The sequence below is a fragment of the Tubulanus polymorphus genome, chromosome 2, assembly GCF_964204645.1.
Source record: "Tubulanus polymorphus chromosome 2, tnTubPoly1.2, whole genome shotgun sequence".
NCBI classification, from domain to species: domain Eukaryota; kingdom Metazoa; phylum Nemertea; class Palaeonemertea; order Tubulaniformes; family Tubulanidae; genus Tubulanus; species Tubulanus polymorphus.
Window position 1 is genome coordinate 15643163 of NC_134026.1, and position 26627 is coordinate 15669789.

General features: G+C 35.1%; 1 long non-coding RNA gene across 1 annotated transcript; it reads left to right on the top strand.

Annotated features, from left to right (window-relative positions):
• Nucleotides 1-485: 485 nt before the first annotated feature.
• Nucleotides 486-25496, top strand: LOC141900533 (uncharacterized). Its single transcript, XR_012618712.1, has 3 exons — nt 486-610; nt 25180-25293; nt 25379-25496. It is a non-coding gene; the product is annotated as an uncharacterized LOC141900533 (long non-coding RNA).
• Nucleotides 25497-26627: the final 1131 nt, after the last annotated feature.

Below are 26627 nucleotides of genomic sequence, written 5' to 3' on the forward strand. Positions count from 1 at the left end.
GATTATTATTATTATTATTATTATTATTATTATTATTATTATATTCTTTTTCACACTGGATCTTACTGAAAGGATATAAACAACTGCAATTTAATTTCACTGTCGGTGAAACCATTCTGTATCGCAAGTACTACGATGCATTGACAAATACTGTATATGATATTAATTAGAATTGCACTGTTTACTCACTGTCAGCCTCCAAACATCGAAATTTAAGCCCGATTCAAACAGTATCCATATACGTGTATGTATTGTATACGTGTCTTATTCCCACAGCGCCTACGTGTGTTTGTGTCTGTGTCCTTATATTGATAGAGCTGGGATGTTCTAGATCTGTAGTAAACACATAGTGATATTTTTATCTCCTCTAAGAGTCGATTGTTGAATTAGGACATTGCTCGATTGAACGCAACTGAGGAGTTTTTATAGCTTGTTTGTGTCGTATACACATTAAGTAAGAGAGCATCATATATAGCTTCGAATTCGGCGACACAAGATAGAGAGCATCATATATAGGCTTTAATACTTCGAATTCGGCTAGTAACAAGACTTTTGCGTGAAGGATTTACTTGAAACTTACGTGAGATGTACGGAACACAGGTACCTTGAGGTAAGTCGAAGGGATCTTTGATTGGGGTCCCCGTTCACCCACCAGGAGGCGTTTTATTTTTGAAAATTCTGACATCGAAAAGTTAATGTGTGAGAAAAATTTTTGTGTTTGACTTTTCAGCTTCGTGCGAGCACGAAAGTTGTTCATAACAGCCCGGAGGTTAAAAAAGTCAATGGCACGCCCGATCTGCGATTAACCGTTTGGGCTCTAGGGGCTCTTAAATGGGCCCCCAAATTTTTTTAATGAGATTTTTGCTCCTAGCTCCTTAACCGTTGGAGATAGAATCGTGGTTGCAATGAGTGATCAGTAGCCCTTGACAAGACGCTTGTATTGATGTATGGTTTAACCATGTAACTCATTTGGTTCTCCAGTAGTGCCACCTATAAAATGCTGGATAACGCATTTTCATCTATATCGACTAAGCGTGTGAATGGATATCTATAAAAATTGATACACATGTACCTGGTTACTAAATACAAAGAACCCCTCACATAATTAGTTCCTATTTTAACCACTAGGGTGCGTATATTTTTAAAACTCATTTCAGCATCCATTTTTCGCATGTAATGCGGTATGATTATTATGCAAATCACAAAACTTGGTATAAGTACATAGAAATGAGTGTAATATGCCAACCTGCATGATTAGTTCATACAACTACCACCAGGGGACTGTGAAAACAACGATTTCTGCTCCTAGGTTCTTAACCGTTGCCAATAAAATCGTTGTTTGAATGTGTGGTTAGTAGCCCTTTACAAGACACTTGTATTGATGTATGGTTTAAGTAGGTAACTCATATTGTTCTCTAGGAGTGCCACCTACAAGTTGCTGGAAATGCATTTAATTGATATCTACTAAGCGGATAAAGGGATTTCTATGAAAATTGATATACATGTACCTGGATATAAGATACAACGAATCCCTAACATGATTAGTTCCTATTCTAACCACTAGGGGGCGTTAATGTTGAAAACTCATTCTAGCATCAGTTTTTTCGATTGTAATTCAGTAGTATGCTAACCGGCAAATTACCGGCCACTTGGGCATGGGAAAAGTACCGTACCTTCGTTATTCTCGGTGTCATATCCCCTAACCTTGGTACATTAGAACTTTTCGCGTAGTATCCCATGTGAATCAACATAGCCATGTTATCAGCTGACCCCTAGGTGGCGCTCCTCATCCAGCAAGGCAGAAACCCGTTATCGCTGCTTTGCAGCTATATTTATTATTATATTCTTTTTCACACTGGATCCTACTGAAAGGATATAAACAACTGCAATTTACTTTCACTGTCGGTGAAACCATTCTGCATCACAAGTACTATGCTGCATTGAAAAATAATGTATATGATATTAATCAGAATTGCACTGTTTACTCACTGTGAGCCTCTAAACATCGAAATTTAAGCCCGACTCAAACAGTATCCATCTACGTATGTGTATTGCCTACGTGTCATTCCCACAGCGCGTAAGTTCGTCTGTTTGTGTCAGTGTCCATATAAGCAGTGATAGAGCTGGTGTACTAGATCTGTAGTTTTTTAGTATCTTTATATATATGTGGCGCACTGAATAGGGTCAGTCTCGAGTGAACGCAACTGAGGAATTTTTGTGCCGCATATACAAGCAATAGCATCCTTGCAGTAACCTCCCTGGATAGAGCTAATGAATGCAGCTACGGTATCTATACGCGAGAGCCTGGATGGCTATATTCTGTTAGCATTACAATATTCCTTGACGGATTTACTTGAAACTTTCGTGAGATGTACGGATCACAGGCTACTGGTTCTCCAGTAGCGCCACCTATAAGACGCTGGAAAACACATTTTCATCTATATCGACTAAGAGTATCAATGGATTTCTATAAAAATTGACACGCATGTACCTGGTTACTAAATGCAACGAACCCCTCACATGATTAGTTCCTATTTTTACCACTAGGGGGCGTAAATTTTGAAAAATCGATTTCAGCATCCATATTTCGTATGTAATACGGTCTGTTTATTATTCGAATAACAAAACTTGGTATAAGTACAAAGACATGTGTGTAATATGCCAACCTGCATGATTAGTTCATACAACTGCCACCAGGGGACTGTGAAAACAACGATTTTTGCTCCTAGGTCCTTAACCGTTGGTGATAGAATCGAGGTTGCAATGTGTGGTTAGTAGCCCTTTACAAGACACTTTTATTGGTGTATGGTTTAAGTTGGTAACTCATATTGTGCTCCAGTAGCGCCACCTACAAATTGTTGGAAATGCATTTTCATTGATATCTACTTATCGGATGGAGGGATTTCTATGAAAATTGATACACATGTACTTTGATATGATATACAACGATCCCCTCACATAATTAATTCCTATTCTAATCCCTAGGGGGCCTTAATCTTGAAAAGTCTTTCTAGCCGTTTTTCACGTGTAATTCTGCCATTTTATTATAGATATCACAAAACCTTGTGTGAGTACATGAACATAGGTATACTAGGCTAACCAGCTAAATTAGTTGATACAACTGCTACGAGGGAATGGTAGAACACTGTATCACCTATTTTCTTGAAGTTATTTTCCCTACACTTGGTACATCATTACTTTGCACTTAAGAGCCATGGGTCAACATATCCATGATATGGGCTGACCCATGATACAGGCTGACCCCTAGGTGGCGCTTCTTCACAGATAGTGGTACGTAATGAACTGATTTCAGTGAAATCTTTTGCAACCTTCCTAGTACGGTATTTAACCCGGCAAGGCAGAAACCCGTTATCGCTGCTTCGAATCCGTCAATGCATTTTATTCTATGTATCGGTATTTCAATGTACTACAATTGCCATCATCCTGAATGGCTTCGCAGAAAACCCGTTGTCGCTGCTTTGCAGCTATATTTTCTATTGGTTTTTCCAAGATCCGATGCATCCTCTATCGGAAGGGCCGGATTCGAACCTGATCATATGGCATCGCTACACTCAGCAACGACCTTACCCCTGTCACACTAGACAGAATCAGATAAGCCCTTGTTTAATCGCTGAGGCAAATTTTACCGAAGTACTATGGGAAAACCCTGGCTGAAATTGAATAGGATCTCTGATTGGCTATAAATGATATCATTCTAAGCTGCGCACTCAATCTAGTGTGGCCGGTTTTTGTACCGTGGTAGGCTCGATGCCGCTCGGTTCGAATCCATTCCGGGGTCCGAGGAGGATGGATCCAATGAGACATATAACAAAATTAGATAGGCCTTTATATGGAGTAGGCCTACTAGACGTAAATGTGTTAGTAGGCTAAGCTAGTGCAAATATAAATGATTTTCAACAGACCCAAAGGGATGAACCCACACAAAATATTGTTAAACCGTTTAAGTTTCCGGATTTAAGAACCCGGAAGTGAGTCGTCGAACAAATTGAGTCGTATATCTAGACGTATTGGCCCCACTCCGTGCGGTTGCGCCGCCGCGCGGGATTTACGCTTAGCAGCAGAAACAAACATGGCCACCTTTCGAGTTTTCAATGTTAAAAAGTGTGTATGGATTTCACTTATTTCAGCTGTTAGTGTTTCAAGGCACAATATAACTACATGGTGTGATATGGCGATGTTAATGTGCGGAACGTTTGCTTTTGGAACAATAATGATGGTTGGTGGGTAGTCATCGATTCTTAAGCCATGATTTACCACATGTTACTTCCGTGTTGTTGAAGTTCTCGCAAGAATGGCGCAACATTGAAAGTGGCAATAAATGCCAAATATCATGCACATTTTTTGTACATATTCATAATTTACCTGCTATAAAGTGCCGATAAACAATCGCATGTTTACGATGAGTATGTTTGGCCGCGATGGTTGCCTTTTGGGATGCGATTTTGTTCACAAGAGAGTTTTCGCCATCTTGTTTGCAGTGCGCATGCTCCCCATTCTGTTTGTAAACATCATCCACACGTGTGCACTACACTCGCTGTATCAGCGTTTGCCGCTCTCAACCATCAAACAAAACAGCGTCAAATAGCCTACCGGAACCTAGTCGCGTACACTCCTAATTCAAGTAGAAATTATTATTATTTTAACATTTGGAAAATTTCTCAACCTTTCAACCTTTGATATGAAAGCCTATTATCCCTATTACTCTTAAAATATTCATATATATGAATAAAATATAAATGAATAACCTCTAAAATCAATTTAAAAAAAAATTTAGTATTAAAATGGAAGCAAATAAGTACTACTGTTCAACATGTAATATCAATATAGATAAATCCCAAAAAGCAATACACAATAAAACTAAAACACATTTAGAGAATAAATTGAAATTAGAATATAAAGATGATATATTAGAAACTAAATTAGAAGAATTAAAGAATGAAAAAGAAACATATAAATGTGATACATGTAATCAATCATTCAGTGATAAAAGATATTATAATGAACATTTAAAATCTAAAAGTCATATTATAAATATGAATAATGATATTTTAGGTGAAGATTATTTTGATAAAGATAATGATAAGAAACAGAAGAGAATTAAAAGCAAAAAAAATAAATTAAACAATAAAAGACCATACATGGAAGATGTAAGAAAATATATTAATTTATTATCTAATAAAAAAGATATAGAGATAACCGAAGCATTTAAAAGTGATATTGGCCCAGCAGCTATCGAGTTTAAATTTCATAAAGGAAAAACATTAGAAGAAAATAAAAAAACATTTAGAAAATATGAAAGAAATAATAAAAATAATAACTGATGTTGAATACCCTAAAATAAGTATATCTTCTAAAGTTAAATTCATAAAATCTGAAGATAAACTAATATATAATATAAATTCTCATTCACAACATATTATATCTAAAAAACATATAGATGATAAATTAGATAAATGTTATAATGAAGTAAAAACTAAAATAGAAGAGAAATATTTTGAAGGATCTGGTTTAATATTTGATGAAATAATATTTATGACTTGACATGTTTATAACACAAAATATAATAAGTTAACTAAATCGAAACCAATAGATGAAAATAATGTATCATATTATAAAGAACCAGATATTGAAGCATCGAGTTATATCAAACTACCATTTAAAACTAATGCTGTAATAAATGTACAAAATTTTGATGATAAATGTTTTCTATGGACAATTATAAGTTGCTTACATCCAACAGAAGATATTACACATAGTTTTAGATTAACAAATTATAAACCATTTGAAAATAATTATAAGATAGATAAGTATCCTGTTAGAATTGAAGAGATTCCAATAATAGAAAGAGATAATAATCGAAGAATAAATGTATTTGAATTAATCAAATTGCCAAATACAAAAGGTAACAATATAAAACATTATACATTAGAACCTTTATACCTATCAAAAGATTATGATTCAAACGATGTTATAGATATATTATATTATGAGAATCATTATATGTGGATTAAACAAATAGATTTATTCTTTAGAACAGAAAGTGATCACCATAATAAAATATATCTATGTAGAAAATGTTTACATAGATTCAGTAATGAAAGTACATTATTAAATCATAAACAATCATGTGAAAATCATGATTATTGTAAATTAGTTTTACCAAATGAAAAGGATAAAATATTAGAATTCAAAAAATATGATTACAAAAAATAAGTACCATTTGTTATATATGGAGACTTTGAATCATTAGATAAAGAATTAACTGATCAAGATAGAAAAGAAATATATTATAAAAGAAAGAAATTAAATTCTAATGAAAATGATTTTTCAGATGAACCACCAAAAACAAATACTATTAAAACGATTCATCAATCAGCTGCAGCTTTCGGGTTATATATAAAATCTGATTATCCAGAACTTATTGAAAGTGAATATTATGATTATAGAAATGAAAATGTTATCAATCATTTTTGTGACTTATTAATTGAATATGAAATAAGATTTAGTAAATTATTGAATACAAATATAGAAATTATAATGACAGAAGAAGATAAAGAAGCATTTGAGTTTTCAGATAAATGTTATTATTGTGAAAAGATATTTAATTATACAGATAAAAAAGTAAGAGACCATGATCATTGGGATGGAAAGTTTAGAGGCGCTGCACATGAGAATTGTAACTTACAAGCTAAGAAAATTAACTTTGTACCAGTTATATTTCATAATCTATCAGGATATGATGCACATTTATTCATCAAACGGTTATGCCATAAAATAGAAGAAATTAATAATGAAATAGAAAGATTAAATTCAAATAGATCAAAGGATAAAATACCAACTTATAAATTTAAAATGTCAGCTAAAACACCTGAGAATTATATATCATTCCAATTTGGTTGCCTAAGATTTATAGATTCATATAGATTTTTTTTAAATAGTTCATTAGATAACTTATCAAAATCATTAGTTGATGATGAATTAAAAATATTAAAACAACACTACCCAAATAATGATGATTTTCAATTAATGAGATATAAAGGCGCAATTCCATATTCTTTCTATAAAAATCATAATGATTTTAACATAACTGAATTATTGAAAGAACAATTCTATGATGAATTAAAAAATGAATATGTTAAAGATGAAGTATACAATAGAACATTGAAAATTTGGAATCATTTCAAAATAGAAAATCATGGACAATTAGTAGATTTATATTTAAAATCAGATGTATTATTATTAACTGATATATTTGAAAGGTTTAGCGATGTAAACCTAAAATATTTCAATATTGATCCTTGTCATTGTTATTCATCACCAGGTTTAACATGGGATTGTGGATTAAAATTTACAGATATAAAAATGGATTTGTTAACAAATATAGATCAATTATTATTATTTGAAAAATCTATAAGGGGAGGAGTTTCAGGTGTATTAGGTGATAGATATTTCAATGTAAATGATAACCCTGGATATAAGTTATTATATATAGATGTAAATAATTTGTATGGTTGGGCAATGATGGAACCACAACCTTATGGAGTATTTAAATAAGTAGAGTTTCACAACATGAAAATAACGATAAATTTGATTGGAAGAAGATGATTCAGATACTGGTTACTTCTTTGTTGTAGATTTAGAATATCCTGAACATATTAAATTTAAATCTAGAAATCTAGCATACTGTCCAGAACATAAAACTGTAACTCATGAAGAATTATCAAATTATCAAAAAAGAATTAAACCCGAAAATCATATTCATACAGAAAAGTTAATGGTAACTCAAGAAGATAAATATAATTATGTAGTACATTATAGAATGTTAAAGTTTTATCTAAAACAAGGAATGGTTCTAAAAAAAGTACATAGATATATTTCATTTAGTCAATCTAAGTGGTTAGAAAAATATATAGATTTCAACACCAAACAGAGAACTGAAGCTAAAACTGATTTTGAGAAAGATTTCTTCAAGTTAATGAATAATGCATTCTATGGTAAGACTTGTGAAAATATTAAAAATAGAAATGATATTGAGTTAGTTAGTAATGGTAAAAAGATAAGGCATTTACAAACATATCCTAAGTTTTTAGGTAACAGAATATTTGATAAAAATTTAGCAGCTGTAAAAATGAGAACTTCTATGAAATTTAATAAACCAATCTATGTTGGCGCTTCAGTTTTAGAATTATCAAAATTACTAATGTATGAATTCTATTATAATGTATTACAACCTCATTTTGGAGAAAAACATATAGAAATCTTATATTTTGATACTGAGAGTTACATATTAAAGATAAAAACTAATAACATAACAGATGATTTAAAAACATTAAAAAAACATTAAAACATCATTTTGATTTCAGTAATTATCCTAAAGATCATGAATTGTTTAGCAATGATAATAAAAAAGTTCCTGGTAAATTCAAAGATGAATTAGGTGAACTAGATTAATTGAACAAACGGAAATGCATCAAAATAGAAGTAATATCGTTCAGCAACGGTGGCCCAGCTTCCAGGCAGTCATTAAGAGATACGGAAGACTTCGACTGTCGACAGCTGCAATCGAAAACAATACGAATCGGAGTAGTAGATGACTGCCTGAAAACCGGGTGATGAGGAATATAATGCTCACGAGTGCTAGAAACGGAGGGAATTTCAACAGGCTCAATAAACCCACGTGACAATTGATCAGTAATTATAGCACTATATTTCTCCAACAAACCTTCGGTTTTAGCGATGCGGCGAACCGTAGAGCGAGTTCTGGCTTTGGAAACATTATAATTTGTGGGTAGTATGCCGTGATTATCTTTCCAAGGCAAATTAACCCTGTATCTCCCGTCTACTAACATGATAGACTTACTACAGAACTCATCCAGAAAATATGTATCTCGGTCAGTAGGTGACTCTATACCCAACGTTTCTAGAGACCAGAAACGTCTGAGATCAAAAGTGTTAGGTTCAGCAATTATAGACAATTGAACAGAATTGGTTAAGTCATCACCGTTATACCGACCCGCAATTAAATGACCCAATTTCGACGGAACAGCAACCGGACCACATGCAGATTTAATGAGCTGATTACCAAGAACAAAAAGGTAGTAATTATCAGATCCAATGAGTAATGAGATATCAAAGGAACTAGAACTATACCCCGGCGGATGGGCAAAATTCAAACCTTTAAATTCAGGTATGCAATTAACTGAACCGTTAGAAACTCTGAGTGGTCTGGTTATCTCCGATACAACGATAGCTTCTACAGAAACAACTGATTTATCAACAGTACACGTAATACTGATCCACACGACGTCAATTACTCTAGACCCAGTACTGACAGCACCGAACCCACTCAAATCAACGGATTCAAATCTATGAGGTTTAACACCTAGCTGGCGAACTAAAGCCGACGTAACGAAAGTACGATGTGATCCATCATCTAATAGTATGTGAGCATTAAGACGAGTACCTTCACTCTCCACCGGTGCTACAGCAGTCTTCAGATATATAGTAGAGGAAACACCACCCTCAACCACGGAAAGATGATTAAATTCAGAAACTGGTGGCGGTGGATCATCAATGCCAGCCTTATCTGAAGACCCTGAATCTGAATTAGAAACGTTATTGGACGTTTGACCATGTTGTAATTCACGTGGAGTTTTAGCTACCGGTGGATGTGAGGGCCCAGCTTTCGAATTAACAGAATGAACTTGAACTTTCAACTGCCCCGGAAATTCCGCCCCATGAATACTAGTATGATGTCGTTTGTTACAAACTCTACATGAACCCTTGACGAACATTTATTCATTCTATGAGCACCACGACAATTGAAACATAACTTGTTTCGTAAAACAAAATTCAGCCTAGCCTGCGGGTCAACGTATAGCCCACAAGCCGTAGGGTAATGGTCATTCGACTGACAAAAACGACATTTAAACTTCACACGATTATAATCATGCACATTCCTTGCGGTATTATTGTCGACGAGAAGTGACGTCATCGTTCCGGCTGATGACGTATCGCAGAACTCGAGAATATTAATTTCATCTAATATCGCAGAACGTTACACAGACAATTCAAATTCGCAACTCCCATTCGCACGCGCAATGTTCCGCTTTACCTCAGCGGGCAATTTATTCATGATAATAGGAACTAGAAGTGTACCATAGGACTCGGCCCCGACCTTCAAAGATTCAAGACTTCGGATATGCAGCTCTAAATTATCATAAAAACGACGCAACGAATTTAAACTGTAGACTGGAGGTTCTAAATCAACTAGTTGGTTCAAATTGGCCTCGCTTATTTTATGAGAAACGCCAAATCTATCCTTCAAGAGTTGTTTAGCTTTAACATAATTAACGGATGTTAAAGGCAGACCTTCAATAACGAGCCTAGCGTCACCGCCTAAATGGCATTTCAGATGATCGAACTTTTCGACGTCACTCAGTGAATGTTGGTTGTCGACTGTAGATTCGAACAAATCCCAGAAGGACGACCATTCTAGGATATCGCCACTAAATTTCAGTAATTGCAATTTTGGCAACGAAATTCTCGACCTTTGATGGGTTGCCGCATTGTTCGAATCGGACCTATTTTTCGACAAAAGCTCGTTAAACGCAAATTCGAGAAAATTGATATCTGTCAATTTATCATTCAATTCATCGTCTCCGGCTGAAACGAATTCGCTCAAAGCTGCGCCCTTCAACGTACACTCACTGACAAGATCTCGCTCAATTTCTTCGAGTTTACCGAATTTATGACGTAAGGTAAGTAAGGTGGACATACCTTTTGCAGCGCTCTCTTCTGTGAGTAACTGATCGCATTTGGTCTTCAATTTGGTAAACTGTCCACGATGTGTGGTCCGTAGCTGCTTTAAAGTCTCGAAGTTTGACATCTTGACATCAGCTGGTTATCAGATCCTTAGCTCGCCGGCTCGAGGGACCAAATTATGTGGTGAAATACATGCCAGTACGAGATCGCCGACACCACATAAGAGAGATAGAGAGAAACACAGTACTGCTTGGAATACAGACACGATCTGAGTTTTATTCATAACATATGACTTGATATATACAACTTTATCTATAGAAATGCAACGATATGTGACAGAGATTGAGATTTGTGACTGAGAACTCAATGTGTGTTGACGGGGCTTAAACACTATCGTGCGAGTCACGACAGTGGTGAAGAAATGATTGAATTCATTGGTATTAGATCTAAAATGTATTCATATAAAACTAAAGAACATGAAGCTAAAAAGTTAAAAGGAATAACCAAAAGTGTAGTAGAAAAGATTCATTTCAAAGATTACATCAATTGTATATTCAAAAAAGAAGTTAGAAAACATAAGATGAGATGTTTAAGATCTGAAGATCATGAAATGTTTATTGAAGAGATAGAGAAGATAAGTTTGAATCCATTTGATGATAAAAGATATATTCTGGATGATGGAATTCATACAGTTGCATATGGTTGTAATTTAGATGAATACTTAAAATTTAAAAGAGAAGAAACAAAAGAGAACGAGATAATGAAAAGAATTCTAACGTGTTAATCAAATTTTAATAAAAATATGTATTATAAATGGAGAGTAAACAAGCAAACAGTGAGAACAACAAATTATTTCTAGATAGAATAAAAGATACTTCAAATGTCAAATTAGTAGATTATAAATTTAAGAAGTTAAAAGAATTAATAATCCATAAGAAATATCTAATTACAAATATTGATACATTTACTAACAAATATGGAGTAAATTAGTTATACACTTAGAATATGAAGGATTAAAAGGAAATACATATAAATTCAGAACATATTTACCAGATAGATTTCATAGATTATCAAGTGAAGATTTTGAAGAATTATGTTCTGGTGGTTTCTATTTCGTATACAAAGGTAAGAATGAAAAAGGGCACCATGAAATAGATTTCGAATAAAATATGTAAAATAAATGGTAGAATTAAAAGAATACAGACTATTTGTTGATTCTAGAAAACTTACAAATTATAAATCTCATAATTTACTAGTTCAATTAGATAGGGAATATAAAAATTGTGTAGATTTAAAATAAGTAAATATAAGTTTATGTAATTCTTTTTACAATATATCGAATAAAACTATTGAAGATGATACTTTAGAAATGTATAAATAGAAATGTAAATAAATGGTTTCATCTAACTTTAAAACCAGGATTATATAATTTAGATACATTAGCTCAAGAAATTAATCGAAGAGCACGGTTGAAAATAAGAAGAGATGATAAATTTTTAATTAGATTTATAAAAAGTGATAGCACAAATAAAATTAAAATAAAGGTACATGATGAAAGTCAACATGCATTTATGGTAAAAAACCTATAGCTAAACTGTTAGGAATTGTAACAGATACTGTTACAGGAAACGTAGATGGTAATTCAAATTTAATGACTTTTACACACTTTTATATTTATTGCAATTTAATTGATCCTACAAAAACATTCGAAGCAACTAAAGATACAACATGTAATTCTAGTATATTAAATATTTTACCATTAAAGAATGTTAAACAATTTGGAACGCAAATAAATTATAATTTAGCTGAATGTGATCTTAAACCTTGTATTCCTCAATTTAATAATTTTAAATTAGAAATAAGAAATCATAATGGATATTTAATTGATTTGAATAACTTTCCTGTGATATATGAATTAGTTATAAGATGTAGAGAGTAATTTTTTTCACTATATAAATGAACATAACTGTTGGACCGAGTATATGTTTTGGGTTTGATTTTAAACGTGAGAAAGAAATGAAATTTAACATTAATGATGTAATTACACATATTAAAAATATTGCATTTTCTAATGAAACAACATTTGAGTATGAAACAACAATAGATAAAGAAACTTTAAATGTAGAAAAGATTACTAATTCAATTAGAGAATCTTTAAGATTTTATGAATTAGATGAAGATTTTATCATCGATGATATTAAAAAAATAATAATTGAAATATATACAAATGAAACTAGTAATGAAATAAATGTTGAATTAATCATAAATAAGTTAACTAAATATTTTGATGATAGTAATTTTTTTGATAAATAAATGAGTGATAATAAGTGGATAATAACTGGATTATATAATGGAGCATTACTATCAGTTGGAACTGTTGGTTATTCAATGGTATTAAAAAAAGTATTCAAAATGGGAAGTGTTAATGTTGAAAGATTTGATATAAATGATATTTTAAAATTAACATTAGCAAATACTTTATCTAACTTAACTATTGATTATTTAGAAAAACAAAAATATATTCCTCCTATATAAATGCATAATTATTTTACTAAATAAATGGCTTCTGCAGTTATAACTATTATAGAATCGGCAATTGTTAACGCTTTAGCATTTACTGGTGGTGGTTATTTATTTAAGCATATTGATAAAAATGGTTCATTAACAGAACAAAAAAGACATAACTTAGCATTAGAAAAATACAATAAAGCAGCAGAAGAATATAGAGAAAAGAGGCAAAACTATATGGATTATATTAACAAAGAATTATATGATCAGAAGATTTCACATAGAGATTTTCAATCAGTCGATGATGCAATGAGTTTATATAACCAATAAAGAAAAATTACATCTATACAAGCCTAAATTATCAGATTATTATACACCAAGTAAATAACAACAGAAATATGAAATAATTAAATGGATTTTAGGTGGAACAGTTATTGTTATATTTGTAGCATATAGATTTACTAATTAGTAATTTTTTTGCTAAATAAATGGATGATAATATTGATATTATTCCTCATGATATAAATAAAACTAAATTAAAAACATATTTAGAAAAACAAATATTAGAATTTGAAAATGACTTAAAAGTTAAAAAGAAAAAATATTTAAAAAGTAAAATTATATATTATCTTATTATTAGTGGTTCAGTTACAATTAGTTCTGTAATAACATTTCTAGCAATATTCAGCCCATTAACACCTTTAGCTATATCAATTGGTGTATTAGGATTAAGTTCAAGTGTTTTAACCGGTATTAGTTCAAAATTAAATATAAAAAGTAATAAAGAAAAAATTAAAACTAATATAAAATAAATTAATAAATTAAAGAATACACTAGATTATATAATAAGTTTAAATGGTTATATAACAGTTGAAGAACAAGATAAATTATTAAAAGAATTAGTTAATTATTAATTTTTTAATTATATAAATGGCAGATAGTTTTCCAAAAGCTTTCCAATATAATAAATCAATTAAATATAATATTCCTGCAATGGATTTAATTAATAGATGTAATTAATATGGCGGATGATTCTAATGGCCGAATATTTGAAGAAATGGCATTGGGTAAAACGTTGAAATTGCACAACTTTTCCACCATGATTTTATCGTCTGCGAATACAGCATATTCACAAGATCCTGCTGTGGCCGGCTTAACAGGAACACTAGTGTGACACACCTTACTACTGGTGGCTTCACAAGAAAGTAGTTCGCTTGTAGTTAAGAGGGCATAATAAGAGTTATCATTCGAAAGCGCCAGGTAATCAGCATGGCTTACTAATTTATTGCCGTAATTCGACGTGCTGTTGATAGGCACGGGAAATGTTTGAATTTGAAATAATTGTAAAGGGTACCGAAAGTATGAAAGAGGCAACTTAATAGTTAAGAAAATTCTATCCCGTCGTCTAGTGTAAAAGAATGATGCTTCCGAGAAATAATAGTGTACGTCCGTAATGGCAACATGCATCTTACTATAAGAAGCTACGAGTTTTTGAACATGATTTATAGTCCCTTTCAAGACATGCGGTGAGATTAGACTCGGCGGAATCTTTCCAGAAACCAATTGGCGAATACCTTCATGAAACTGATTTATAGATGTCGTGATAAGATGTGAATTACTTAGAGTAGTGAACAAAAGATTATACATTTGTGAACTAGTCATTTCCATATTATAGATTGATTCTACTTCATTCTGTACCTGTTGTATCATATGATTGGTTGTTTTGATGGCCGACATAGCATTAGTTAGACGTTTATTGACACTTACAATGTATGATGCCATGTGTCCCTGCAAATGTTCGACCGCATCATGTTGCCTGTTAACTTTTGACACGATGGAATTAACTTTCGCTACTACCCTATTTAAATCGTCTGAAGTTGCTGTGCCAAAAAGCGTTTTAGAAATGTCACCGATAAAATTAAGAAGTCCACGTTTAGAACGGCTGCCTTTGGTTGGTTGCTCTGAATGGGGAACCAGCTTGTGAACAGTTTTGACAAAATCACCGATATAGTTCAAACATCGAGCTCGTTCAGTATCAATTGTATCTATAGCCTTATTGAATATTTCGCAAGCCGTGGAAGTATTGGTGCATCTAGAGATCGGAACGTATTTCTTAATTGTAGGGATCGGGAACTCGTAGGTGTGTAACCATGCATCGGAGCTGAAGTGCAAGTCCGACTGCTTTTCAAAAATAACACCGTAATTCAATTTTCTAATGGCATTTGATGGTTTGACGGTTGCCATCAGGAGGAACAGAACAATCGCTGTGGTTGCCAATCCTACAAATGAAAAAGAGAACCTCAGTTAGGACCGAATGAATCAAGGAAGAATGCGGGCCCTGCATCTAACCTAAAATCCTAGCACAGATAGTTGGCCCTAATTGAGAACTAATCCAAGAGTTGAATGGCTAACTACACTTGTGCTTGCGTTGGTTTCTGTACATAGGGGCGTCGACGCTTACGACCATCTGCCCTCCTTGTTATGTGAAATGATCGAATTAGGTGGGCAGGAATTGAAACACCATTAACTTCATGTCTACCGGGTATACCTGCGTATCGTATTTTCCAAATCTTTTTGCCACCGACAAATTTGTATGATATTAAGGCATCGATCTGTCCTGGAAATTTAAGAGGCAAGTCGGCTTTGTCAACATGCCCATTATGATTATCATTGATAGGTTTCGTTGTAACAACCTGCTTGCCACCCATTGATATATCAGTATTAGTAATTGGGGTGCCATCAACTACCTTGTCTAGCTGCGTAATGTGACTCGTTGGTGCTTAAGTAGGCGTTATCCGAGTATCGTCATCTATCAAATGATCAGGGCGATCTTCAGGATCTTTAAATATTTCAATAACTTGGCGTTCACTGCACCTTTTCTAACCTTATTAGTATCCTCTTTAGTCATATGATACGTGAAATTATCATTCACCTTATGAATATAATACGGACCGTCCGTTTGTTTGTACAGTTTATGCGACAAACCCCTGGGGGTCTTTTTCACCTTTAAGCATACACGATCGTTTAATTTAAAGGTAGGGATGTTTGACTTCTTATCATATCTAGTCTTATCTTTAACCTGAGTGTCATGAATGTTTTCCTTGGCTAATTGCTCAACGGTTTTTATTTTGCTGATTATATCCTGCACAATTTGCTAGTGCGGTTTGGTCAGTGCATCAGTTGGAACTAGGGAGGTATCAATCGGAAGTGACATATGTCTTCCTGTCATTATTTCAAATGGCGAGAACCCAGTAGTAGGAGATATGCTCCTACGATGAACCATCATTACACTGGGTAATAACTCGTGCCAGTTTGACTGACTTTTATCGATATACGACCGTAGTATCTGTTCAATTATCGCATTATTCCTTTCACAAGCCGCGTTAGATTGAGGATGATTAGAGCTTGTTTCCGTCTTGGTTATTTGGAATAAATCGGAGACAGCCCTTATAAGCTTTGAAATGAAGTTAGGCCCACGATCGGTAACGATGTTTCTCGGAGCACCCCATCTCGTAATGATCTGTGAGTACAGGACCTTGGCAATCTCTGGAGCCTCCTGTGATTGTAATGGAAAAGCTTCAGTCCACCTAGACATACTTTCCACGACTAAAAGAATGTATTTGTGGCCATCTGTAGTTTGTGGTAATGGACCAATGATATCCATGTGCCATCTATGTAGTTTGTCTGCGATAGGCAGAGGATTTAATGGAGGCTTATTGTGCATGTTCTGTTTGTTTTCCTGACAATTCTTACAAGAGTTGATGTACGCTTCCAGGTCCGAATACATCCTGGGCCAAAAATATTGCTCCTTAATTGCTTCATAGGTTTTCTTTACTCCTAAGTGGCCACCACCGGCTTTGCAATCATGATACGACAATATAACGTCACGCCTCATTGAGCGTGGTAGTACCACCTGGTAAATAACTGTTTTATTGCGTTTTCGTGCATCGGACCTAGGATAGTATAAGTGACACAGTATACCATTTGAACGTACGTAATATTCATTTTCAATTGTTGCGAGATATTTAGCACGTCTAGGGTCCTTGGGAACTGTTTGCTCTTCAAGATAACTGATGATGTCCTGACAGTCAAGACATTCCCTTTGAGCTTTAGCCAACTGCTCCTCGGAAGGTACAGGTTGGACCTGTAAAACCTGTATAGGCGCATCAGTTGCATAATGAAAGGTCACTTCGTTGCATGCAGGTGTGCCGATACTTAGAACCGTTGGCAAATCTGTATCATCATGATCTTGATGACATAATAGGTACAGTCGCCTGGACAAGGCATCAGCCGCTACATTTTTCTTTCCCGGTTTATAATGGATTGTATACTGAAGACCTTGTAAACGTAAGGACCATATACACAATCTTGAATTATGGTTCTTATTCTTGTCAAGGTAAGTAAGCGGCTGATGGTCAGTGAAAATATCGAACTCCGTATAGCGTAAATACTCTCCGTATTTCTCAACACCCTCTATGATAGCCAAGCATTCTTTTTCTGTGATTGACCATTTCTGTTCAGAAGGACCTAGTGATCGACCACCATAACAGACAACGTAATGATTACCATCATCATCAACCTGACCTAAAATCATGCCAATACTACTATCTGAAGCATCGGTAGTTAATGTAAACCTGGCTTTCGGATTCGGATAACGTAATACCGGCGCCGAGGTGAGTGCACTTTTTAATTTATCGAATGCGTTTTGAGCATCTTCCGTCCAGCGAAAGGCAACGTTTGCTCTGAGCAAAGTATTGAGCGGGTTTGCAATGTTTGCATAGCCTAAAATGAACCGCCTATAGTAGTTACACAGTCCTAAAAATGAACGAACGTCTCGTTGACATTTTGGTATTGGAAATGACTTAACAACTGATATCTTTGCATCATCTACCTGCAGACCATGCCGACTGAAAATGTGACCGAGATAAGTGACTCTATCTCTTCCGAATTAGCACTTAGATGGTTTTAATGTTAATTTAGCTTGCCGCAGACGTTTAAGAACCTGATCAAGATGCAGCAAGTGTTCATCAAATGATTGACTGAAAATCAATATGTCATCAATATAACGGAGTGCATATTTCCAATGCACACCTTGAAGTGCCTTAGACATAACCATTTGGAACGACATAGGTGCATTCATCAAACCAAATGGCATTTTTTTGAAATGATATTGGCCCTCATGGGTAAGAAACCCAGTACGTTCTTCCGAATTTTTGTCCATAGGGATCTGCCAAAACCCGGAAGACAAATCCAAGCTAGAGAAAAATTTTGTTTGGCTTTGGCCAACTGCATCAACGACATCTTCCATTCGAGGCATCGGAAAGTTAATCGGTTTAGTGCATGCATTTAAAGCCCGATAGTCAATGGCAAAACGCCATTCCTTGGAATCCTTCTTTTTAACCATGACCACTGGAGAAGCCCATTCTGAGGTGCTTGGCACTGCAATACCATTATCCACCATCTCTTTGACCTTTGCCTCAATTTCCTGTTTCATAGGAACTGAATAGCGGTATGGTCGGTGTCGAATCGGTGGATGATCACCAGTGTCAATTTTATGACTGTAGGGATCAGTACAACCTAATTCAGAGATGCCTGTCGCTAATACATCACGATTATGTATCAACAACCTATGCAGTGCTGAACGTTGAGTATCGTTTAAAACTTCAGAATCAATGTTGAAACTAATATCTGGTATTTGATCTGTGTTAATTTGGGTTGTATGAGGTGATGCAACTGAGACGTTAGGAACTTCCCTAGAAATAGAATCTAACAGTTCGGATACAGAATCAACTTCAACGGCATGTACTGTAGCCAAAACTTTGTTACGTGGTATAAAAATCGCCTGATCAGTGGGATTCAAAACATTGAAGAAAACTTTACCGTTGCAACACTTAGTTAGCGTACGAGCACCAGCAAGTTTGTTTTTGTGTAAAGTTTGAACTGGTTCTAATAATAACACCTCAGTGTTTTTACTAAGGTTTTTGACAAATAAAGGAATACAACTAGTAGAATGGGGTGGGATAACAACGGCGCGTGTGGATTTGGACAACCCAATATTTGAATCAATATGCTGAACATGTCGGTCACCTATGGCCAAAAGTTTCTTTTCCATTATAAAAGAAACGTTGAATTTTTCCATAAAATTCCATCCAATGATGAGTGGGTGATGCAACACTTTAAAAACGTGGAAGTCAAAATGGAGGGTGAGAGATCCACCAAAGGTGATAGGCAAATTGATTTTTCCTACAACCTCGTGCGTTTCACCCCCAACTCCTACAATAGATGTATAATTGGATGGCTCTATTCTATGAGATAATTTACACTTGTCTAAAGTATACTTTAATACACAGCAAATTTGAGCACCTGGATCTATCAATGCATTCACAATTTTTTTGTTAACAGTGACCACGCAAGTATTTCTTTCCGTCATGTTAACGACTGGTTTGTCATCTACCCGCCTATCCGTAGGTGTATTCATTTGCCTTTGGATAGGCCCGCGTCTTCAATGACGTGAATTGCTACGGGAGCTACTAGAACCCTGATTTGGCCTATGTTCAGATCGACTGTAACGTTGGTCATTAAATTGGTGACCCCTAATAGGTCTTCCTGAATTAGCCTGATTATAAGAACCAGACCCTTGTTGTTGGTACCGAAAACTATTTTCTTCTGATCTACATTTTTGCCGAAAATGACCCGGTTTGCCACAGTTAAAACATTTTTTGCCATTAGCATAACAAGCACCAGAATCGTGTAACTTACCACAGCGTCCACAAGAGGGAACTTGTGTCGGTTGATAGGTGTTATGTCGACGTGTCGGCTGATAGCTTGCGACTGCAACTGCTGCTCGAACATTCTCTGTATTTTCCTGTACCTGAGACATAATACTATCCATTGTCCGAATTTGCTTGTATGGCTTGCGTCAATTTGTTGATTGCCGTCAAAATTAACGTAGACTCCCCAGATGTAGTTGTAGCCGCTGCTACTGCTGGTCCATTTGACGGTGCTCGTTGCACATTCACCATATGGCGTCTTAAATCGTCCAAAGATGTATGATCTTTCAGCCTCGCTGGCAGCTGGAGATGTGGTTTTAGCCCTCTGATTGCCATGTCGATGACGAACTCCGAGGGTGCACCTACAGACACCTGCTCCACCCGATGGATGTAACTATCTGTCGTCTCCGCCTCCCTTTGTTTTAGATCATGAAGCGAATCCCAATAATGCTTTTTAAACCGCAATACCAATTTATCTTTGATATTCTCGTATGTCTCTCTCTCAGCCGTAGCAAGGTTATAAAACCATGTTTTTTCTGGCCCTTCGAGATAAAAAGGAATCGATTGATTCTGTTCTTTCGGAATATTGTTCAGCGTACAATACGTTTCGAATGTACGTAACCACATCGTAACATCTGACTGGCCGTCAAAAGCTTCTACTCTACCCAAAGGCATGGTGTTGTTCATCACCCAATCAGGCTGGTCTGGTGCGGGTGGTTGTACTATCAGCCCCTTGAGTCTTGTTTCTACAGGTTCCTGTGTCGTAAGTGTTGACGGAACAGGGGAACTTCGCGTTTGTCGATAATTCTGATTCGTAGGGTTTCTTCCGGTCATCGTGCCCGGGTTCTCCACCAGTATGATGCCGTTGTTTTCTCAGTCCTTGAATTAAATAAAGAGCAACTCAGAGGTCTCGTTCATGTAGTATATTGTCAGCAGAATAGAATGAATACTATAATAATTACAAGTTACATATTTTTAATATTTATAAAAGCAATAGTATTTGACGCTTAAAATATGATATTTTATAACAAGCAAAAGCTAGATTTAACCACTAATAAATCTGACTCTGTATAATACATCAAAAGCACATTTGAAGAGATATATTAAATGATTATTTCTCCAAAACATGCCTCTAATACAATCTCCAGAGTTCAGGTCACATGACATAAAAATGGCTTACCTTGAATTAAATAAAGAGCAACTCAGAGGTCTCGTTCATGTAGTATATTGTCAGCAGAATAGAATGACTGCAGTTCCATTCCATGGGTATTTATACCCATCTGCTGAGAACTAGCTGAGACATGAGTTTGATAGTTAATTAGCCATAGTTATTAAATAAACAATACTTGCTAGACATGTATCTCACAGTTTAGACATGTTGGCATTAATATAATATGAGAATAACTACTCTTAAATTGTTGAGTGTCAGACACCAATTAGCAACACAGGTCTGTGGGATTATAGTGATTGCAGGTACTAATTAATGTTTGACACAAAACTGTTACTAAGTTTATAGATACAATATATGTAATATATGTTTATGATATAACATCAACTATGACAAATTAAGACATTTCATTATTTTAAATACATAACATTATAAGCCAAAATCAGACTAAATATATATAAAGTATGGCTGTGTAAAGTACAGCATGATAATTTTCTGTAGTGTGAACACAGATTCGGCGTTAAGCTAGGCGCGTTTTTACATGCTCGTAGAACAATACACTCAACGCTAATTACACTTCCCTCTATCGGCACACCGGGTGACTACTATACTGGGCTTGCTAAGTGCAAAATTGCCGACTCTACGTGTGAACGTTACTGGCTGTGTAAGCGCCGCACTTTCGGTACCAGCGAAGTACGGTACTTCATAAGTGCCGAATCTAGTGTGAACGCGGCTTATCAAACGACAGCAGAATCGCAATAACAACAGATGTTCATTTTATCCTACACGATGTGGCTACAATCAGTGAAATCGATCTTGTTCTGAAATATATTAACTATTTTCTCTGGATACGTATTGTTTATTGTCGCGATTCTATGCGGTTTTATACATTAACCTGCTGTAACATATTGACCGTTTTCAAGAACCCGAAAATTAAAATTTTCTGGAAAATGTTGATCTAACCGTAAAAGAAAACGTTCTGTGACAGAAAATAAGCTCAGCAGTGACTGATTATCATGTTATGCCCTTCCATTGGATTAATTCCCTTCACGTGATTAATTGGTGGCCAAATATGTTCTACCGTGGAAACTCTGCATTTGGCGTTAAACGAATTTTTGTATGTATCAGAATGCATGCTCTTCAAAAAGGTAGCCTATAAGGAAAAAAAAAACTTAGCCGGTAAAATGTCCTAATTTGTCCTAAAAGATGTTCCAACTATTATTTTGTAAATTATCCAACTATTATCACTTACTGGGTAAGTTAGTTGAATTCACATAAGATATTTCAGAAGGGACACTTCAATTTCACACCATTCAATATCATAAGGGAACACATTTCTTTGAAATTTGGTAGTTCTTAAGACTAGGTTTTGTTTTCGAAATCTACCAACTGTGCCAATTCTAATAATTCACGGTTCCTGAACTTCGCTGAAAAAGCTGAAACACTGAAAAGCTGAAACGCTGAAATAAAAACGCTGAAATTTCAGGGAGTTTCCAAAAAACGCCGAAATTTCAGGGAATTCCCGAAAAATGCTGAAATCGTGCTAGGTACCGACAATACACGTTTTGAAATGTTTTCCGGGCCGGTGTCCGCTGACGAGTCCTGATCCGTGTTTTATGCTCTACCTTCGGTTACAGAGACATGCCTTAAGGTCATCGTCATGATCGACTTGATCGATTGCGGATTGCGTGGATTGTTAGATGTGTTTTTTGCCATAGTTTTATGTGCATATACCGGTACGATCTAACAATGAAGTTATCACTTCATTTGAATAAATTCTTAATTACAGTAATATTAATTCACAATATTTTTTCTTATGTTTGGTGATTTCTTGCAACTTATCATTGCCAAGTCTCATACAAGTAGTTGCTGAATGAAAGTACAGTTAGGCTGAACCCGATAACCCAAATTAAGTGCTAGCATGGAACTAATGATTATTTTGATTCTATTTTCGGTGTCATTGAAATTCGTTAATAAAGGTTCAACCGTCATAGTATACTGTACTTAGCATTGCTACGATTGGGTGCCATATTTCTACAATTTCTACAAGGAGGAAGGAATCTTTAAGTGTCTTTGTTCCCGGGCAGGGTACGGGGTAAAACCTGGTTTACTTTCTCTTTCGACTTGCCGGAGACTACTATCTGCAATGTATTGCATGCTTTGATTTGTCTGGCCTATAGGAGTCGAACGATATTTTTTTCCCATACACAGGCTTGGCTTTAGTGTAGATGAAGGCTAGGCACTGCACATTGTGGATTGACTGGAACTCTTAACTCACAAAATTAAACGAGTCAACAAGAAAGATCCAATAATTGGATATTTGTCTAACTATATTATCTAACAGCTTGAAATAATACATAACACATTCTGCAAGAGTACACAAAGGAAATCAGTTCTTACATTATATCAGAATCAATAGTTCGCTTAACTCTGGCTAGAATTCTGGTTCCATTGCTTCATATTCTAATGAAATCCACTAGCATACCTTAGAATATCGCTTAGCTTAAGACTAAAAATTTGGTACCAGGAAACAGGGAAGAAAAGTGGGTGTACTGTACATCCGCAATTGACTTATTTCGAATAGCCATTTTATTTTTAAAAATTGTGTCGTTCAGCTATCCTGCTGCAAATTTCGCAGTTGAAGTTTACTGGTGCCATCTGATTTCTCAGTATCTCAAAAAATTTGCACATTCTAAGCCGGAATCTAAAAATAGGAAAAGGTGCATTTTAGTCGGATATAAAAGAATAGTGGCTAATACACCCTGGACTATATAGCCTATGGGTTGGGCCTAGTTTGAAAGCACTGAGGTCCGAGAGAACAGCACTTAGTAAATAAATACTGAAATTAAACTTACAAAACACCCAGTACTTGAGATGATGTACTTGACAAGAAGTGTCTCCAGCTAAGCAAATCAACTTTGTCTATGACTACAGTAGTCTACAAATAAGAATCGGTACATTTTTCTAACAGTTGGTATGTCATTTCTTCAAAAAAACTAATTATTATCACGCCACAGCAAATAAATTATTCACAGTTGTTGAATGGTTTGCCCGATTTAGATTATTTGGTTGACGCTAATCAGTATGACCCATACGTAGGGGCCTACTGCATGCCATTGGCGTCAATCCATTCCATTCCATTCCACAGTGAATTAAAAAGAAATTTAGTTAGATCCCTTTTGTCCAAAAGCTGCATCATTTATATAACTAGCTGTCAAATTTAATTTACCTCCTTCAGAGAATACCATAGTGACATAGTCCGTCGCCCATCAACGTGTTGACAAAAGAAAAGTTGCTCCATGTTTTATACATGAACGTTCAAATAAGATATTTTGCGTCTTGCAGGGAATATTGAGCATTAGTGTTTAAGTTGGCTTGCACGGTTTGTGAATGGGTTTTCCTCATTATGCTGCCTGTACGCATTAAAAATCCGGATTTCAAGCGAATTAATTTGTCCAACAAGTGGCCCTCTAGAAGTATACTCCACACATACTGTCCATGCGTGTCTCTGTAACCGAAGGTAGAGACTAAAACACGGTTCAGGACTCGGCAGCGGACACCGGCCCGGAAAATATTTCAAAACGTGTATTGTTGGTACCTAGCACGATTTCAGCGTTTTTTGGGAATTCCCTGAAATTTCGGCGTTTTTCGGAAATTCCCTGAAATTTCAGCGTTTTTATTTCAGCGTTTCAGTGATTCAGCTTTTTCAGCGAAGTTCAGGAACCGAATAATTCACTCATTCACCTGATAAAAGCTTCTATACACCAGTAGCGAAATCTCGTGCGTCAAATAAATAGTAATAATAATAATAATCTTTTCTTCATTAATTCTAATAGTTTTTATTGATTCTTTTTTTACTGGAACATGCGTCACTTTTTATCGCTGCCACATCTGTAATCGTATCCATCGTGTTACAAAACATCTCCATTCTAAATGTATTTTTTACAGTATTTTCAAAAAAACTCGGGAATAATGGATGCAACTACTACAACAGCAATATCCGTGGAGTTGAATGGAGTAATGAGAACACGTTCAAAGCTGATCAGACGGGAAAGATAGACGGTAACCAAACTTATTTGCAACTATTTCTATATTTTAAGCACCGCATCAGCGTTAAAACTTCATCTTGTTCTATCTTATATTCAAGGTTGCATTATGGAATCTATACCAGCTGTAGTATTCAACGGGACGTGTTTGTATAACATGACGTATAACCTAAGGAATATGTTTGGTACAAGGTCTGCAAAATTCTGTCGAGACCTCTGCAAGTTGAAATCTGAGTGCATTGCAGTTACCTGGAAAATTCATAGAAAAAGAAAGACTTGTTCGTTATATTCACAAGTATCGGACTACGTTCCACAAACTGGACCGTCCACTCTTTGGTTGCGTTCATATATAAAGTTTTGTGATTAAATGAATAAACCTAAAAATATCTATATACTATGAGAGTTATCGAATACATTACCGTTAAGTACGTACGCAAGCCTAGGACCTCAACGGTAAAAGCCCACGATCTGCGTAGAAAGCTAGGTAGCTTTTTACACAATGCGTGCGTACGTACGTACTTACGTGATAAATCAAATCGCACTAATTTCTACCACCATAAAGTCCTTGATAATTTTGTTTATATTAGCCTGCATTTTATTTTCAATTATGGATGCGTTGACGACAGATATGTGCTAAAAGTAAATATTGTTTATGTTGATGCAAGGCACATGACGTGTTATCAATTCCTTAAATCGGCGCCTTCAAGAGGCGCAAGCTTTATGGCGCGATAATAAAAGTTTTACTTAGACTTTAATAAACAGAGTAGTAGACTACAACAGACGTTTGTTTCTGTTTTATACAACTATATTGCGTACGTAAGATAGGAGGAGGCCATTGGCAATAATACGCTGCGCGTACACAAGGCATGACCTCTTTTTGCGCACGTGCTTTGGCTAAGGAATGATACCTTGTTTCTCCACCTCCTCGACCAGGCAGGCAGGTGTTTTTTAACACATATTGTGGAAACTCTGGCCAGGCAGACATGATTTTATTTTTATATACAACAAATTTGTAGAATAAGAAAAGATTGAAATTTCCAGATATTGATATGAAAGGGTAGGGAAAGACCCGAGTTATGACCTACTTACGTTTTCAAATGACATATTGCCACCGGTACCAAATAACAAAATAAATTGCCCATGGGCAAAGTGTGGTTTACCTTGAAAGCTAGAGGTTGTTTGGAGTAAGGGCATTGCTTGAAAAATCATTTTAATTCGTGACTTCAAAGTTCTAGAAGTTTATATTGTATTTTATCTTTCTTAAAGAATTATTTTGTAGTCAAATAAGACCAAAGATAAACATTTGTTTATGGTCTACGTCCAAAATCTCTTGGAAAGTCTTGGAAACGA